Source organism: Arachis ipaensis, chromosome B10 (assembly GCF_000816755.2).
Source record: "Arachis ipaensis cultivar K30076 chromosome B10, Araip1.1, whole genome shotgun sequence".
NCBI lineage: Eukaryota > Viridiplantae > Streptophyta > Magnoliopsida > Fabales > Fabaceae > Arachis > Arachis ipaensis.
In genome coordinates, this window is record NC_029794.2 from 72,600,488 (window position 1) to 72,620,108 (window position 19,621).

The 19,621-nt window shown below is 36.1% G+C and overlaps 1 long non-coding RNA gene across 2 annotated transcripts; it reads right to left on the reverse strand.

The window, feature by feature from the left end:
• Positions 7,240-10,247, reverse strand: LOC110267644. Of its 2 annotated transcripts, none has more exons than XR_002355493.1 (4): positions 9,760-10,247; positions 8,150-8,693; positions 7,559-8,045; positions 7,240-7,428 (listed from the first exon to the last, which is right to left on the reverse strand). It is a non-coding gene; the product is annotated as an uncharacterized LOC110267644 (long non-coding RNA). The 2 variants fall into 2 exon arrangements; XR_002355492.1 differs by having other exon boundaries at positions 7,559-7,623; positions 7,966-8,693.

Consider the following 19,621-nt stretch of genomic DNA (forward strand, 5'->3'; position numbering starts at 1 on the left):
TCACTTGCTTTCTCTAACGCCTCCTTCTCTTTCTCTCTTACCGTTGTCACTAACTTTTTCTCTTTTCAAGATCGTCTAGTTTACAGAGTGATAAAAATTAGATTTTCATTTTCTTTTTTTTTATACATTTTTTTATTAATCTTTAAGTTATAGATTAATGATTAAAAAATTTTTATTTTTTTACTTTAAAAAAATTAATAAAATCATAATTGAATACTATGAGATGTATTTTCACTCCTATTTATTAAATACCAGTACTGATATAATAGACATATTATTTTAGTCAATGATTTTAATCAATAATCATATTTAATATATAATTTTATATATCTTCGCCGTTGCAATCCGCTTCTACTGCCACCGCAACAAGCTTTACCCGCAGCGCAACACGCTTCCCCGCCACTGCAACCTAATCTTTTATTAGATGTTGTTTTCACCCTATTTCTTGTACATGATATATTTTATTGTTAACTGTCCCTTTATGTGTTTTAATCTACGTTAATTGCTTTCATACTCTTTGTTTAATTCAAATGTGCAGTTGTCCTTTAAGCTTTTGATTTATTCTTCAAAGTCTCGCTTATTTGTTTTTCTTAATATTAAATAGTAATTTTTAATTCTCTTTGAAGTCATCTTGTTATGACTTACGAATGAACTTGTGTGAATTTTATGTGAGAAATAAAGGGTTCGACAGGTCTAGCACTACAAAAAAAGGTCTATGGCCACAGTGAAAAACTGTGACCATAGCTAGGGAAAAAGGTGATTATAGGTCTATGGTCACGATTTTTCCACTGTGGCCTATTCTGCTGTGGCCATAGACTTATGGTCACGGTTTTTTTTTTTTTTATCTATGGTCACGATTTCTATGGTCACGGTTGTAGTGTTCAAATTCTGGCACTTTAGGTCACATTTTTTTACCGTGACCAAAGGTTAATCTATGGTTGTGTAAAAACCGTGACCATAGGTTGCTCTATGGTCACCCTTTTATTAAAATCATGACCATAGCCTAATCTATGGTCACCCTTTTATTAAAATTGTGACCATAACCTTATCTATGGTCACCCCACCTTAAAACTGTGACCATAGTCTTTATGGTCACTCCCCCTTAAAACCGTGACCATAGTCTTATCTATGGTCTATGGACACGGTTTTTACTGTGACCATAGCTTATCTATGGTCACCCCACCTTAAAACCGTGACTATAGCCTATTTTATTTTATGAGATTTAATTTTTTTAAAAGCATAATCACGTTCCAAAATGATGATAATCACAAAATAAATCTAAAAATAAAAAATGATAATCAACAATTAAGATAAGTTGTGATTAAAGTAACCAACTAACATATCAATATAGTTGAGTGAATACACTTGTCTCAATCTCAGTTTTATACAGTGATTTATACACTAACACTAAGTAAACACTATTAACAGAACTGTTCCATAGGTGTGAGAGCAATACAATTTAGACTCAGCCAGAATAGATTATTTCTGGTATTGCTATTCTTCCTTCTCAATGCTCGAGAACTTTCGTTTCAGCCACTTTACTATATGAAAGCTCAGTACCTGTTTTATTAAGATGCAAAGCAAAGTCACATTAGATATAAATTACTATAACTAAGCTAAACCTTATAGAGGACTTTGATTTCTAATATCAGTAGAATTTGCACTCTTCTATTCCTTTAGTCTCTACAGTTAAATTATGATGTGATCAACTGAAAGACCAAATTATAGCTAGAAACCTAAATTTGAAATAAGATCTCAAAATATAAATAGAACAGTGAAACATTAAATTTTTCATGGTATTTGATAACATGAATAACCTTCCGAGAGAAGTACAAATTCATATTTATCATGTTACTTAACAAATCAAATTAAACAAACCACAAGAGAGCTTCCATTACTAGCTCTAGCTATTTAAGTAATATAATAGTTCTTTTCCCACTGCTCCATAATTCATTCCTAAATAGAAGTAGAGTCTCGTGGAAAAGCTTCAAAACTTGAAAATAGAGAATAGAGTTATAGGCAAATACAATATATAACATACAAATTCACCTTATGCAAGAAAAATGGTGACAACTTGTAAACTTGAGTTCTAAAACCAGTTCCAACATCCATAATAAGCGCTTAGATATTGGAACAAGATGCAACACAACTAATAAGAAGGCCATCTACAATCCTTCTCTCAACATGCTGTGCTAGTCTTGCATCAGCTACATTATAGTGATGCCTAGTACACAACCAATTCAAAGTTCAAAACCTGGTAGTGGTCATGGTCACATATCTTTTAGGTAATAGCTTAACATTATTGCATAGATGAAGAAAAATAAGGCCTTCATCAACCAAACCACATCAATACATGGTGCGCGAAATTTAACTTTGCACAACTGAACTAGCAAGTGCACTAGGTCGTCCAAGTAATACCTGAGGTGAGTCAGGGTCGATCCCACGAGGATTGTCGGCTTGGATCAAATAATGGTTATCTTGTAAATCTTAGTTAGGTGGATAGAAAAGTTGTGTAGTTGTTTAAACGCATAAACGTAAAATAAAGATAACGTTACTCAGTAAGTGTGAATTCAATGATAAGAAGATGGTTAAGGCTTTGGAGATGCTTTGTTCTTCTAGATCAATACTTTCTTACTGTCTACTCCAATTGTGAATATTTCTTCTATAGCAGGCTGTATGTGATCAACGCCGGTTGAGAGGCCGCCAATCTTCCTCTAGGATGAACACCAGGTTTAGTGCGCATCCAGTCTGAATGAGGGTGAAGCTCCTGCAGTTCATCCCCTTGGTGATCCTACTCAAAACACCACAGACAAGGTCAAATCTTCCGAATCAGAGAATATTGCGCCTTGATTCTAGCCTTTACCACAAAGACCTTAATCTCCCCATACCTCGGTTGTACTGATGTCTCGAGAAGTTTCCAACAAAGTTGTGGATTAGCCGTCTAAGAGACGTATCCTCAAGCTAGTGGTTCATTGATATCCGATGAAAGACGCTCGCTGAACCCATGTATAATAGAGATAACTTGTGATGGTTCAACTCATTCATAAGGTTGAAGAATGAAGATACATCTTAGGAGAGAATCAAACACGAATTGAAATAGGATATTAGTACTTTTATTAATCCATAAAACTCAGCAGAGCTCCTAACCTTAACCTAGGAGGTTTAATGGCTCATAATGTACAATGAAACTTGAAAATATGAAATAATGTTCTATGGTGGTTGAAGATCCTAAAACAAGGGTGATCTTCTCCTATATATACTAATCTAATAACTAAGGATTACAAAAATATGATAGGCTTAGGCTTGTAGTGCAAAAATCCACTTCCGGGACCCGCTTGGTGAGTGTTTGGACTGAGCTAAGAGTGTCTTGATGAATGGATTTTTGACGGTTTAGAATTCCACAATGAAATCTCGTTGTAAAGTATAGTTTCTAACCCAATCAATAATCCTTTCATACAAACATTTGTTGTCACAAGTACAAACCCCTAAATTTATAAACCGAAGTATTGGAACCTCGGGTCGTCTCTCAAAGGAATTACAGGGTAGTGTCCTTGTTATTGGTTATGAGTTGTATATTTTGGGATTTTGGATAAGGGACATGAAAAGTAAAGCGCAAAGGAAACCAAATGACAAAAAGGTCTTGGCAAGGGTTGGTGGTCAAGGATCTCTATCCTTATCACTAACCACAACATGAGAATTGGCATGGATCAATCCCATTAAGTCATCCTCTAACTAGGTAAAGGAAAGTCAAATGAGCTATATCAATCCAAGTCCATAAGTCCTAGTTCTCCACCAATTCAATTAGTGAGATCTAGAGTTAATGGCTCCCAATCATCAATTACTTGGACATTAGTAACTCAAGAGTTCCTAAGTTACCTTCCCAAGCCAAGAGCACTAAAATCTACTCTAACATCTTTTCAAGCATTTTGACAAACACTTGGAAGGCACAAAAGGAAATCATAGTAAATTGACAACAAGAATATAATCTAACAACAATTATTGTAAGGAATTAATAACAACAATCAAAAGAAACATAATTATCATGAATTACCTCAAATTGAATTGAAAGAAAATAGAATGAACAAAAGTAGATCTACAACAAAGCATATAAACAAAGTAGAAGAAATTATAACAAACAATAGAAGAATGATGAATGCAACAACAAGGAATTGAGAGGTAGAAGAAGATGAAAGCATGAATTGAAACCTAGATCTAAGATTATTGAACTAATCCTAATCCTAATCCTAGAAAGAAGTGAGAGCTTCTCTCTCTAAAACTAACTAAAACTAGACCTAATGTGTGTTGTGAAGTGATGATGATACCTTCCCCTTCATTCCTTGGTTTATTTAGCTTTTTCCCGCCAAAAACTCAGCTCCAAATGGGGCTAGAAACCCTCCAAAATCGCCAGGCACGAGTTCCTCCTTAAATATCACGTGCGACCTTTGGTGCGTACGCGTCCCTGGAGCATTTCGGAATCTGCGCGTAGGCGCATAGTGCGCGCGTGCGTCCATGAGCTTTTTCCAAATCTTTGGCTTTTCATGATTTCTCCACTTTGTATACTTTCCTTTCACTCCTTTGATCCTTTCCTAGCCCTTTTCAACCTGAAATCACTAGCAAACAAATCAATGCATCTAGTGGAATCAAAGGAAGATTAAAACTATCAATTTAAAGGTCTAAAAGCATATTTTCACATCCAAGCACAAATAAGGAGACAATCACAAAACCATGCTATTTCATTGAATAAATGTGAGGAAAAGTTATCAAAATGTCCTAAATTCAACACGAGATAAACCCTACAAATGGGGTTTATCAACCTCCCCACACTTAAACCTTAGTATGTCCTCATTCTAAACCAAGAATGAAGTAAAGGGTATGACATTTATTCAATGGAACTAAACTATATGCAACTATCTAAATGAATGCAATTGCTTGGTCAAAATAAATCAATTCCCAAGAATACATACATAAGCACAAGGGCCAAAGGTATTAACAACCATGCTAAACCACAATTGAATTGAGCTATTAAATATTTTTACAAACTTGCATGAAGAATGATGATCATAGGTGCACTACAAGAAAAAGCAATATTTGTAACAAAAAAATTTGTTACAAAAAATCAAAATTTTGAAACAAAAGAATTTTGTAACAAAAAAGGGTGCCGTTGCAGTATGTCCCGTTTCAAAAAGTTTTTGTAACAAAAAATGAAACTGTTACATTTCAAAGTAATATTTTGTAACAAATTTTTGTGATACAAAAAACCAAAAGTCGCTACAAAAGTGATAAAAAAATTTGATCTTCAAAATATTTTTGGTGATTGTGCATGAAATTGTGATCTTAATGGTGCCAGCAACTTGGTACGCACAATCATAATCTCAATTCTTCTTCACAACTTTGCACAACTAACCAACAAGTGCACTGGGTCGTCCAAGTAATAAACCTTACGTGAGTAAGGGTCGATCCCACGGAGATTGTCGGCTTGAAGCAAGCTATGGTCATCTTGTAAATCTCAGTCAGGTAGATTCAAATGGTTATGAGGTTTTGATAATTAAAATATAAATAAAATATAAAATAAGATAGAAATACTTATGTAATTCATTGGTGGGATTTCAAATAAGCATATGGAGATGGTTGTTGCTTCTGAATCTCTGCTTTCCTACTGTCTTCATTCAATCATTCATACTCCTTTCCATGGCAAGCTGTATGTTGGGGGATCACCGTTGTCAATGGCTACCGTCCGTCCTCTCAGTGAAAATGGTCCAAGTGCACTGTCACCGCACGGCTAATCATCTGTCGGTTCTCACTCATGTTGGAATAGGATCCATTGATCCTTTTGCATCTGTCACTATGCCCAACACTTGCAAGTGTGAAGCTCGTCACAGTCATCCCATCCCAGATCCTACTCAGAATACCACAGACAAGGTTTAAACTTTCCGGATATCAAGAATGATGCCGATTGATTCTAGCTTATACCACAAAGACTCTGATCTTTCGGAATGGAGGCTAAGAGATACACGCTCAAGCTATTGCAGATAGAACGGAAGTGGTTGTCAGGCACGCATTCATAGGTGAGAATGATGATGAGTGTCACGGATCATCACATTCATCAGGTTGAAGTGCGAGTGAATATCTTGGAATAAGAATAAGCTTGAATTGAATAGAAAAATAATAGTACTTTGCATTAATTCATGAGGAACAGCAGAGCTCCACACCTTAATCTATGAGGTGTAGAAACTCCACCGTAGAAAATACATAAGTGAAAAAGGTCTAGGCATGGCCGAATGGCCAGCCCCCAGAACGTGATCAATGGTCTCAGTTTCGAAATATGAAAACTGGATACAAAATAAATCTCTAAAAGTAGTTTTTATACTAAACTAGTAACTAGGGTTTACAAAAAATGAGTAACTAAGTGCAGATAGTGCAGAAATCCACTTCCGGGGCCCACTTGCTCTGTGCTTGGGCTAGGCATTGAAGCTTTCATGTGTAGAGACTCTTCTTGGAGTTAAACGCCAGGTTGTAGCCTGTTTCTGGCGTTTAACTCTAGTTTGTAACCTGTTTCTGGCGTTTAATGCCAGAATAGGGCAGAAAGTTGGCGTTTGAACGCCAGTTTGTGTCATCAAAACTCAGACAAAGTATGGACTATTATATATTTCTGGAAAGCCCTGGATGTCTACTTTCCAACGCAATTGAGAGCACACCAATTGGGTTTCTGTAACTCCAGAAAATCCATTTCGAGTGCAGGGAGGTCAGAATCCAACAGCATCTGCAGTCCTTTTTCAGCCTCTGAATCAGATTTTTGCTCAGGTCCCTCAATTTCAGCCAGAAAATACCTGAAATCACAGAAAAATATACAAACTCATATTAAAGTCCAGAAATGTGAATTTTTCTTGAAAACTAATAAAAATATAATAAAAAGTAACTAAAATATACTAAAAACTACCTACAAAATAATGCCAAAAAGCGTATAAATTATTCGCTCATCAGGTGACAATATTTTTTTTCCTATTGTAAAATTTTGTTACAAAATGTAACTTAATTTTGTAACTTTTTTTTTCTAGTTACAAAACACTATTTATTTTGTAGTAATTTTTTTAATACAAATTACACGCATAATTTGCCAAATTATATTATTTTTAATTAATTAATATATTAACTAATTTACTCAATAAGTCAACATTTATATAATATATAATAACATAGATAGTTCAAATATCTTTCATTTAACTAAGATTGTTTTATAAATCTTCCATATATAAACTTTAAATTACAAACTAACAAGACACATTGAAGAATCCTAAAGAACTAGATAGATGCATAGGACAAGAAAAATAAGGAATTATAAATGTCCAAAATATAAACTACAAATTACAAACTCCATCATATTCATACATCTCCTTTCTCATAGAAAAGCTTCTAATAAGTGCCACACACCTGAAAAGACCACCAACCAAAAAACACTGGCTTAAGAAACAAGATTTGTTTTTCCTTTAAAAATGCTCAGGAAAAACAAAAAACTATACTCGTATTATTCAACAATGAATACAAACTTTAAAATTTTTACCATGTCCTTTTCCAACTCTTTTTCAGTTGAGCAACATACTCAACAATTTTTTTGATGGCTTCCACCTATCGATGTAACAATCGAAGAGTAGAGTTTAGACCTTGACAAAGCAATTGATTAAAAAAATTTGCATAATCTCACACTATTAACTTAAATAATCATAATAATTATGATCATTTATACTAACTGTTTCCATATTATGATAGAATATTTTTGCACGAATCACTTGTAGATGTTTAACATAAGAAACAAGATATAAAAAAAAGATATAAAAAACCAAAATAAAAATTAGAAACAAGATGTAACACTAATTATAATTTAGATTCTTCGTCAATAAGAGCACGAAAAAGGATAAATGCCTACCAATTTTCAAAAATAATGAAGCATTATGTATCAAGTTGTATAACCTTGATGATTGTAGAACAAGGCTCTCAACATCTCTAATGTATAAAATGATGGGAGCAGTTTCTGAGATAGAAACCAAGACCTGCACAAAGAAAATGTTCTTAGAACTTCTTTTTTTAAAATATATGTAACCGAGTAGGTTGTTATCAAATATGAGATAATAGAAGTTTAAGAAAATTAAATCACCTTGTAAAGTGACAGAAAAAATAGCTTTTCATTGAAACACAAGCTACTCATGCGCTTTAAAGGAGTTACAAACAAACTCTGAAATAGTAAGCATAATATTGCAACACAATAAGAAGCAACACTATTTATATTAGATGCCGCAGAGCCATTCCTCCTAAGCTTTAAAACAGTTTTCAAACCTTTAGCACCAACACTTTGTTGATGTAAAGTACCTATAAAATCAAAAGATAGTTATAAAATGAAATTAGCAATTAATATCTAGGACATGATCAATAACAATATGATGTCAATTAATACAATTCTAAAAATTTTTGTCTAGAAAATTTGAGCTTTACTTTCTCTAGTACCTATAGTTTCAAATTGTTCAGCTAGCACAAACATGTGAGGAAATCACACAGTCAATATAACCAAACGGTTCAGCTCAAATTAAATAAGACCTGCAACATTGAAAACAAGACACTTTGTAGAGCATGGTTCTTCGCATCCTGTCACCTAAAATTTGAAGCTCCATGAACAATGGTAGAGTTTTGCCAATATCAATAATCTGCTGAACATTCAAAACTTTATTGCATTACCAACCAAAGGCATAAGCACATGCTTATCAAAGCATCAATATCCTCATCACAGAAACTATACACTCATTCTAAATTTTCCATTCAACAAAAAAAAATCAATATACATGGCAAAGGAACAAAAAAATTTACAGCAACAAAAGATTTACCTAAGTGATTTTTTAAGCAACACAACAACAAATTCAACAAAATTAATCAACAAAATTACAATTACAATCAACCAAATATAATCAACAAAATTAGCTAAGTGACTATTACACTATTGAATAATCTGCCTGAATCAACAAAATTACAATCAACTAAATATAATCAACAACAATAAAGAATCTGTTAGTACACGGCAGAATTGCTTAACTCCAAAACAATAAAAGTAAGGTTGATAAGTAGAAATTGGTTAGAAATTGGTTTGATAATTTACAGGTCTGGTTAGTTCTCATCTCTAGTAATGTCTATAGTAACAAATAAAAATCATAAACAATTAAACAATGACTACCATCTCCAACCCCTCTTTGGATCCACACCCTGTAGTTCTAGAACAGGCTTGCTATCAAGAAAATCATCAAATTTATCATCCAGTTCTTCATTCTTTCCATCATCAATGACCCTATCATTTAAGCCCTCATCATTGTCACTTTAGTTAACAAAATCTCAAGCAGCAAGCCTATGTGGAGCTTAATTAGTTTGAAGGTCTTTAGTAGGAAAAATGTAAGGCTAAATTATTTTTCAAGAGAAAGATGTCAAAATAAACTTTTGGTCAGAGTCATTGTGCTAATAGAGAAATGTTTTGGGAAGAAATGCTTTGAAGAATTGTAACAATGAATTGCTACCTTACCCACTTACCCTCTTCTAGCTACCCATCACCACCAGTTAGCTGAACACCCAACAACTCAAGAAATCGATAAACCGTCAGCCACTCTTGCTAATTAACTCTTTTCTTATGAATACCAATGCCAATAATCACTCTATAAAAAAAATCACATAATTATCCTTATCCTTCTCATATCACTAATTAAGTTAGAATAGTGTGCCGGAACCTACAGCTTTACACTGACATGAAAAGCCTCATAGCAGGAAACTTTCAGGACTTCCTCACAAGAGTCATAGCACACCGATGATGATGAGGACAGAGATGGCGAGTGAGGAGCAGAGAAGCAAAGACCAGCCAGTAAGACCGGTGAGGAGGTAGAGAAGCAACAATGACGCACGGCGAGGAGCAGAACCGCGACGACCCACAGCGAGGAGCTGTGTAGCGACGACCGACAACAAGGGGTGAAGAAGCAGCGATGGCACACGCAATGAAGAGAGACTAGGTTGAGACATGCAACGAAGGGAAGGGGACGACCATGGAGAATGGGAATGTGGGGGCTGTGGGGGCTGCGGGGTTGCGGGACTTCGGTGGCTGTGGGGCTGGGGGCTAGGGTTCTTTGATCTTTTAATTTCAAAGTTCAAAGTTTCAGATGGGAGAGGAAAGGGAGGACTGGGCTGCGTTGGGGAGTTTTAGGTTTTTGGCCATTTAGGTTTTGTTTTTTTTTAAATGAATGTCAAAGCGCGCGTCGTTTTGGAGGGTGCACCAAACCCGAAAACATCTAAAAGTTTTTTAACAATCGGAGGTTTTACCAGCTTAAAAATGAGTGTTGGGTTATGGTAGATTTTGGACTAGTAGAGAGAGAAAAAAATCAGAACTCTATATTTTATTCTTAAGAGAGTTTTTCAAAATTTTATTTAAATGGTCGAGGACGGCAAACAACAAAATGAAAAATAAAGGTGAGGAATAGAATTTGGATTTTACTTTTTATATTTGCTTTTATTTTTAAAGTTTAATTATTTTTATTTATGTTTAATAATTAATTTTTTAATTTAAAAAATAAATTTTTAATCAACATTTAACACTTGATTATTAGTAAAAATTATATATTAATTTTATAAAAAATATAAAATAATATATATCATTTTTAAAAATAAATCATTTAATCTTTAATTTTTTATAAAAAATAATTAATTAACACAAATAATATTTTAAAAAATAAAATTTTTAAAACAAAATAAAATTATCTTAAAGATTTTAAGATTTTAAAATAATTTTTTTAGTTAAAAAAATTCTTGTATTTTTTGACAAACAAACAACTTGTTACAAATAATATTAAATTTTGTAACAAATTAATTTTTTATTACAAAATAATTAGAGTTTTTGAAACAAATAGATATTTTATTACAAAATATTTTAAACTTTTGCAACAACTTCATCTTTTAATACAAAATATTTTAAAATTTTGCAACAAAACACTGGTTCGTTACAAAAGCCAATATAATTTCTAACAAAAAAAATTAAGTCGTTACAAAATATCAAAACGTTTTGTAACAAATTGTATTGTTGTTACGAAACATTATTATTATGTAACAATTACTAATTTTTGTTACAAATGTTTCATTTTCTTGTAGTGGTGAAAACATGTAATTGAGCATCAAACCCTCACCGGATGTGTTTGCACTCTATTCGCTCAAGTGTTTAGGGTTGATTCACTCAATTCTCCCCTAATCATGCTTTCTAAGATTATGTTTTTCTTCTAACAATCAACATTTATTTCATGCATGCATACATATATCATGAGGTCTTTTCATTGGTTGTAATGGGGCTAGGGTCAAGGTAGAATCCATATTTGGTCAAGTGAGCTTGAGATTTGAATCTTTGATTAACTTAAACTTCCCACCAAACCTATGACATCCTATACAATTCAAAGCTAACCTAACTGCCCATTTTTCACTTTTTTCTACATACTCATGCATTTTTTCTTTATCACAACCTTTATGCATTGATTCTTATTGAGCTTTGTTTTGGGACATTTTGTCCCCTTTTTATTACTTTTCTTCTTTTTCTTTCTTTTTTCTTTCTTTTTTCTTTTCTTTTCTTTTTCACATTTATTATTTTTTTCTTTTTCTTTTTCTTTTTCTTTTGTTTTTCTCATTTTTTTCTTTCTTTCAAGCTACATACAAGAACATCAATGCATAAGGTCTATACATTTAATCAATACATGAGTATGTACCCAATTTCCAAATATAAAAATACAAAACACCCTTTTATCCCGACCAATGTTCCCAAATCTCCCCAAACTTGAATAATAAACACTCTCACTAGCCTAAGCTAATCAAAGATCCAAACAAAGGACTTTTATTATTTTTTCGCTTTAGGCTTGTGATGTGCTAAAATAAAGAACAATTGGGTTAAGCGTAGGCTCAAAGTTGGCTAATAATGGAAGATAAAAGGTAAGGCTTTTTGGGTAAGTGAGCTAAATGAAATGATGGCCTCAATCATATAAGTGCATGAATACACAAAATAATGGACATAAAGAATCAAACAAATCAAAGATTACAATCATAGAAAGAGAATAATGCACATAAGAAGGGAAAATAAGTGGTTATAAGATGTAACCACACTATTAGGCTCAATTCTCACAAGGTTGTGTGTTCTTAGCTCAGAAACACGATCCACAATATATATAATTCAAGCAAATTCAATGAAAAGTTTTCTCAAATCAATTGAGGTGCCCTATAGGTAGAAATCTTGAAAATTTTTATTATTTTGACTAAGCTTATTGTGTATATATATGCAAAAATTAAGAAAATGAAACTAAAAATCCTAAAAGAATGAAATGCAAAAGTGTTGGGATTAGAAATTTGTCACCCAAAATCACCGATTGGTCGGATGACCTCCCCACACTTAAAAGTTTGCACCATCCTCGGTGCACTCAAAGATGAGCAAGGTGGTACAGCGACTGATGAGAGGAACTTTTGCGTGGTCTAGAAATTTGCGGATAAATCCTCGTTGCAAGTATAGTTTCTAAACCTTCAAAAGTCCTTTCATACAAACGTTTTGGGTGTCACAAGTAACAAACCCCTTTAGAAATTGTTAATCGAGTATTCAAACCTCGGGTCTTCTTCTCAAGGAACTACGAGGAAGTATGTTCTTATTATTGGCTATAAAGGTTGTAATCGGGGTTTAGAAGATGAGAAGCAAGTAATTTTGAATGACAAGTAAAGTAAATGGCAATTAAAATAAATAAATACTGTAAAGCAGACTTTTGGCAAGGTAAGAGAAGTTGGAGGTCCAACGTAGTTATCTCTCTCAACTATAATGAAAGTTGAATCTAAACTCCACTTGATCAACCTTTACTAGGGCAAAGGAAAGTTAGGAGACTAATTAAATTGACCTTTGAATCCTAATTATTTCTTAAGAAAAGGTTGGGATTACTTAAGTTCAGCTCAATTAGCAAGATAACGATTATTAATTATGTTGAGTTTAATAACTGTTGAGTTACTAAATTCTTAACCAGGACCAAAAGGGGAAAAAGTAAAATTGCTAAAATAATAAGAATGTCCTTAGATGGGAAGCAATGGTAACTTAAATCATGAGAACAATCATAAACTGAAAATACCTCAATTATCATTAATTCAAATAACAGTCTGTAACATGGAAGAATTCATAGATCCAATTATAAAGGTAAATAGCCAACTCAGATACTGAAATAAATAAATAAAGTGAAAGGGAAGTTTAAAACAAAGAAATATAAAACCTGGATTGAGAGTCACTCTTAAAACAAGAAGAAATCCTAAATCCTAAGAGAAAGAGAGAGAAGATCTCCCTCTCAACTAAATCTAAATCATTGAAAAATAAAATATGCGAGCTCTCTTTGAATGGGTGCATTCCCACACTTTATAACCTCTGGTCTATGCTGTCTGTACTTGGATCTGGGCCAAAAAGGGCTTCAGAAATTGCTATGAGCGTTTTCTGCAATTTCTGGTGCGTGGCCTCTGTCACGTGTCCGCATGGGTCACGCGGTCGCGTCATTTGGAGCTTTTCCTTGCCACGCGGTCGCGTCAGTCATGCGACCGCGTCAGTCATGCGGCCGCGTCGCTGCTGATTCGTGCTTGGCACGCGATCGCGTCGTCCATGCGATCGCGTGAATACCAGTTTCCTTCAAAGCTCCGTTTTTCCTTCTCCTTCCATTTTTGTATGTTTCCTTTTTCATCCTTTAAGTCATTCTGCCTTAGAAAACCTGAAACTACTCAACACACTAATCACGGCATCGAATGGAAATAAAGGTAATTAAAATAATTAATTTTTAAAGCTTAGGAAACATGTTTTTCACAATATGACATAATAAGGAAGGGAAAGTAAAACCATGTAGTTAATGTGAATAAGTAGGTGAAGGATTGTATAAATCACTCAAATTAAGCACAAAAGAACTCATGAAATATGGGTTTATCAGTGACGTTCCGAGTTGCTACCTTCAGCTGGTAGGTCAATCGGTGTTGCGTGTTCTTGTTCCGCTTCCATGTTTACTTGTGGTGCATCATTCTTGAAAAATAGAAAATATAACACCATAAGATGAGAAGATACGAAAGCAAGGAAGCATACATTGTTGGAATGAGGTAGTAATCGCTAGAATTGAGTGAGTGAAGTAATGTGACATTAATGTAAGTAGATGTGAGTCCTAAATTAGGTGCCTTTTAGAACACACATAAGCATAAAAAGTTATGTCACAAAAAGAGTCATACACGTCACTTATCCTATTGTGCTTGAACTACTTTAAGTAAGCTTGTAAGTTGAGACAAACTATAAAGAAGCACAAAAGTATTCAAGCCAAACACATATGGATGCATATGATCAAGAAGCACAATGCATTAAGGTAAATGCTCAACATCAACCATCAAGAACTTGCCTAATCGAGGGAAAGGATTCAAATCACATGGTGGCTAGCTACAACATGTAATTCACGAAGAGTTACAAGCTCGAAGGTAATTATCATCACTTGGTATTCTCAAGATTAAGTATGAAAAAGTCAAAATCAAGTAGCAAATTATAACCTCAATCAAGGCATCCAACAATGAATATCCAAAAACAATTATGCAAAGATAACATGCAATGAAGAATAGGCAGCAATGTATAGCAAACAAAATCAATAATCCAACACCTATAATGAAAAAGAGAAAAGAATATGAAAACTAAACTAAGTAACTAACTAATTAACTAACTAACTAACTAATTAACTAACTATTAAATGGTTATCAATGGTATTTGGAAGTGTTGGATGAATGGTAGGAGAAGGGAAGAAGAAAGGAGGAGGAAAGAAATGGAAAGAAGAGAAGTAATGGTAAGGATTTATGTATAGGGTCAAGTGAGCTAATAAGTGAATCCTTAATTAGACTAAGATCTCACCTAACATACATATTTAGTAAAACAAAATCTCTTTACCTATTTTCCCATATTATCCCACTTATTGTTACATGCTCATGTTTCACTTTTTTATTTTTTTATTCCATGTGCCTTGCTTTTATTTTGCATTGGGGAATTTCTTTTGTATCCCCCTTTTATTTTAAATGCTAAAAAATAAAATTTTTTTTCAAGGCACATGGCAATTAAATCACTTTGATTTTCTCATGAGCATGCTTCCCAAATTTTTTTTATTTCTTTTAACTTCTCTACCTTTTGTCTCTATCATCCATGTTCCCAAAAGGTTTCCCACATTTAACTCTATTCATGATTTTCTATCTTAAGCTAACCAAGGATTCACTTGGGATTTTCTTTTGTTTTTCTGCTTAAGGCTAGTAATTCGGCTAAATAGAATAAAGGGGTTTTAAAAGGCTCAAGGGGGCTAACAAGGGTGATGTAAAAAGGTAGGCTAATTTGGGGCAAGTGAGCTGAAATCAAATGATGGCCTCAATCATTCTCTTGGTATGTATCTACATTCTATATTCTATAATTGGACATATAGATTAAAGCAAAGTAAAGAACATCATAATAAAAAGAAATGAAACACACAGAAATGAAATTATGGTTTGAATGCAACCATACAATTAAGCTCAAGACTCACAGGCTGTGTGTTCTCTAACTCAAGCATCATATATCATTCATATATTGTATGCAGGTTTAGTTAAAAATTCTCATTATTCTCATAAAAAAATTATTTAGGGTAGCTTTTAAAGTTTTAATGTTCCTCCTTGATGAAATGTTGTCAGCTTAATTACATCATGTAATGCTATATATAAGGTTTGTGGATTTAAATCTGATATGTTCAATTTCCTAACTTACTTCCTTTTTATATTTTTCTATTTAAACTATACTATCTTATGCTAAAAAGGGTAAACTATACTAATTAATCCACTAATAAATCAGAATTGCAAACTAAACTAAATAACTAAAATAAACTAAATGGCTAAAATATGAACTAAAGATGCAAAATGCAGAAAATAGAGTAAAAATACATAAAAGCAATGTATAAGTACTCAGAAAATAACAGTAAAAAGAAAAATACAGAAAAATATCCAAAATAAAAGAAAAAAAAGATGTAGTGGTTCACCAAAATAAACGCCAGAGATGGCGACCTCCCCACACTTAAAAGGAAGCATCATCCCGGATGCTCAATCAAGCCGGGTGTGAAGGAGTGTCATCACTGGTAGGGATGGTAGCTGGAGTCTTAGTGGTAGTGGGCTGAGGGTCTGGCTGCTGTGGAGGAGGTGCTGACTGGATCGGGATCTCAAGATCCGCAGCCTCAATCTGATGTGGGATCGCTGCCTGTGGTGCGGCTGGTGCTGCCTTTCCCTGGGGATGGGTCTCTGCCTCGGGATGGTGTGTCAGGCTCGGAGGGGATGTCACAGGATCGTATCATCAGCTTTAGGTGCTCATAGCGCCGCTTGTTGTGACGCTCCATCTGGTCAAGTCGTCGAAACAAGCGGTGCACCAGATGATAGATGGGCTCTGTGGCAGGTGGTGGTGCAGCAGTGGAGGAAGAGGGTCCAACAGACGGTGGGGCTGACTCATCAGTAGCAGTGAATGGTGGTGGTCTGTGGCCCCGGGCTAAGAAGTTTCGGCTGTGCGGAATGATCTTCCTGCAATCCGTCGCTAGTGGTCTCTCATCGGCAGCCTCCCATGGCACGTCAGCTCGACAGCCAAGCTGTGTAACTAGATACGGAAAAGGGAGGGTGCCTCGGACGTGGACCCTGGCCATATAGTGCCGAATGAAACGTGGCAGATAAAGGTCCTTACCCTCTAGCACACACCAAAGGAGGGTGATCATAGCAGCCGGGATCTCCGTCTCGTGAGTACTCGGCATCACATAATTACTCAAGATCTGATGCCATAACCGAGCCTCATCATTTAAGTACGCTCTCTTGATCCCTCTAGGCATGGTAGTATCCTGACCCATCTCCCAAGGAACTGTCGGGTCGAGAGCTATCCGTGCCTTCACGGCATCCCAATCAAACTGCATCTGACGCATGTCCTCCTCAGCCTTTGAATAACCATCAGGCTGATCGGACTTGGCTGGGAGCCGGAGAATGTCCTCTAAAGCCTCTTCAGTGACCAGAATTTGTTTTCCTCTCAGGTTCACTGTATTTAGGGTGGTGAGGTAGTAGTTGCAGTAGAATTCCTGGACCCAAGATGCGTTGACCTCTGTCAGTGTTCTCTCCAGAAAGAACCAGCCCCTTTGTTTGATTTGCTCAGTAGTGTACTGCTAGAGTGCTTCTGGAATCTTCAGAGTTCGCTCCAGGTATAGATTCCTGGAGTTTGCAAAAGCCGGGTACTTCAGCTCACAGTACCGGTTCGCAAATTTTATTGGATCATTTGCAGGGAGCAGCTGGTCAGCTTTTTCCTGCTGTGTGAATTTTTTCTCCCGCCATGAAGAATCATGCATTAGAGCAATGATGGATTGGAAGGAATCTCCTCACTTGCGCTTGCCAGTAGCCTTGCCTTTACCTTTCCTCTGTGAGGCAGCCATCCTGAAAAACAAAAAACCAGGATATGGATAAAAATAATAAAGCAAATAGGCAATTAAACAAAGGAAGCTCAAAGCGGCAAAGGAGAAGTAAAATAAGGAAAATGAGTAAATAAAATATGATTGAATTTATGTTAAATGGAAAAATAATCAATATGCCATGGTTAGAAAGTTAGAGGAAAGTGAAAATAATCAGAAAAGAGATCAAAAGGGTTAGTCTGGTTAGAATTTGAAAAAGAAATTAGTAAATTAAAATTAGTGAGTTAGTAAAGTGCGGGTTAAAGTAAGTGGCATAGAAAAATTCCATATAACAAGGATTCACAGGTAAGAATAGAAGTACTCATAATCGGACAAGGAAAACAGGGTGATATTGATTCGAATAGAAATAAAGAAAGCAAAAATTGGAATCAGTGAATCACAAATGCAGTTTATGAACCAGGAAATCAAAGAGGATAAGAAAGTCTGCCATAGCATTCATGAAATGGTTTGGGTAAAGCAAAGTAAAACAGAGTTCAGAAATGCCAAACCAAAACATGAATGAAAACAATTTACAAAAAATTTGGGCAGCATTCCGGCTAAAATTGGATTGTCCCGGAAAATAAACAGCAAACATAGCAGTTCATATGAATTAAAAACTTGCTACAGTTACCAGTAATGAATAGAAACAGAAAAATTTAGAGTAACAAGCAGCAATTGCAAGAAATCACAGCATATGAACGAGGTCACAGGAATAGCAGAATTGCAGTTATGATAAAACATAAACAGGAACAGTGCAAGTAAACAGACCTAGATCCACTAACCACAGCCTAAGCTACCTAACAACCTAAAAAATTCCACTACAACATGCATATCTATCTATCCTAATTATGAACAGAAACGGAAAAAATTACAGAAAAACGACGAACAGATAAAAGGGGGTTGCATTTTGCGAAACCTGGTAGGCGGGAGGGGTGGAACGGGGAAGAAGGTGGCTGCGGCGGCGTCCGGCGCGGTGGCGGGGCACGGCATCGCGGTGGCGGCTGAGGGGGAAGATACCGCATCAGGGGGCGCGGCTGGATGGCCGGCGGTGGTGGGCGGTGGTCACGGAAGGCAGTGGTGGAGAGGGGAGGAGAGAGGAAGAAGGGAGAAGAAGGGAGGGGAGGGGGTTGCGGCGGCGGTGTCTTGGACGGCGGCGGCGTCTGGGTGGTGGCGCGGTGGCGGCTGGGTGGTGCTGGAGGGAGAAGGAGGAAGAAGGAGCAGAGAGGGAGAAGAGGGTTGGGGGTGAGGGCTGCGCGACTGATAGGGTTCGCGTGGCTGGGGGGGTTATATTTTCGAATCCACGCGGCCGCGTGGGGCACGCGGTCGCGTGGTTGGGGTGAAAATGGGAGTGACGCGATCGCGTGGGGCGCGCGATCGCATGAGAGGGGGAAAGAAGGGTGACGCGATCGCATGGGTCGCGCGATCGCGTCGCTGGAATTTGTGCTAAACGCACGACTCCAGCGCCGTTTTAGCGCAACTCTCTGTCTCCTTTTGGGGTGATGTGCAATCCATGCGACGTGATCGCGTCGCTCACGCAGTCGCGTGGGATTGGTATTGTGTAAGTGACGCGATCGCATGAGGCATGCGATCGCGTGGGCCAATTTGTGCAAAACGCACAAGGGCCGCACGATTCCAGCCTAACTTTCTGTTCGTTGGATCCTTACGCCGATATATATATCACGCGGATGCGTGGGTCACGCGGTCGCGCGGTTGGTGTTTTTCGCAGTATGACGCGATCGCATGGGGTATGCGGTCGCGTCATGCACCCTTTTTTTTTTATATGCATGAAAAATGCAGAATGCAATGATTAACATGAATGCTATGCATGATTCCAGGTTTAATAAATTAAAATTAAAAAGGAAAAATGAAAGCAATTAACAAAAAAAATAGATTGAAAAAGAAGCGACCATACCATGGTGGGTTGTCTCCCACCTAGCACTTTTAGTTAAAGTCCTTAAGTTGGACATTGGAGGAGTATCCTGTTATGGTGGTTTATGTTTAAATTAGTCTAAAAATCTCCACCAGTGCTTGGAATGCCAATAGCCTCTGGGGTCCCAAACTAGGCATGTGAAGCTTCTGAGCAGCTTCAAACAGATTGTTAGGCTCCCGGGGTG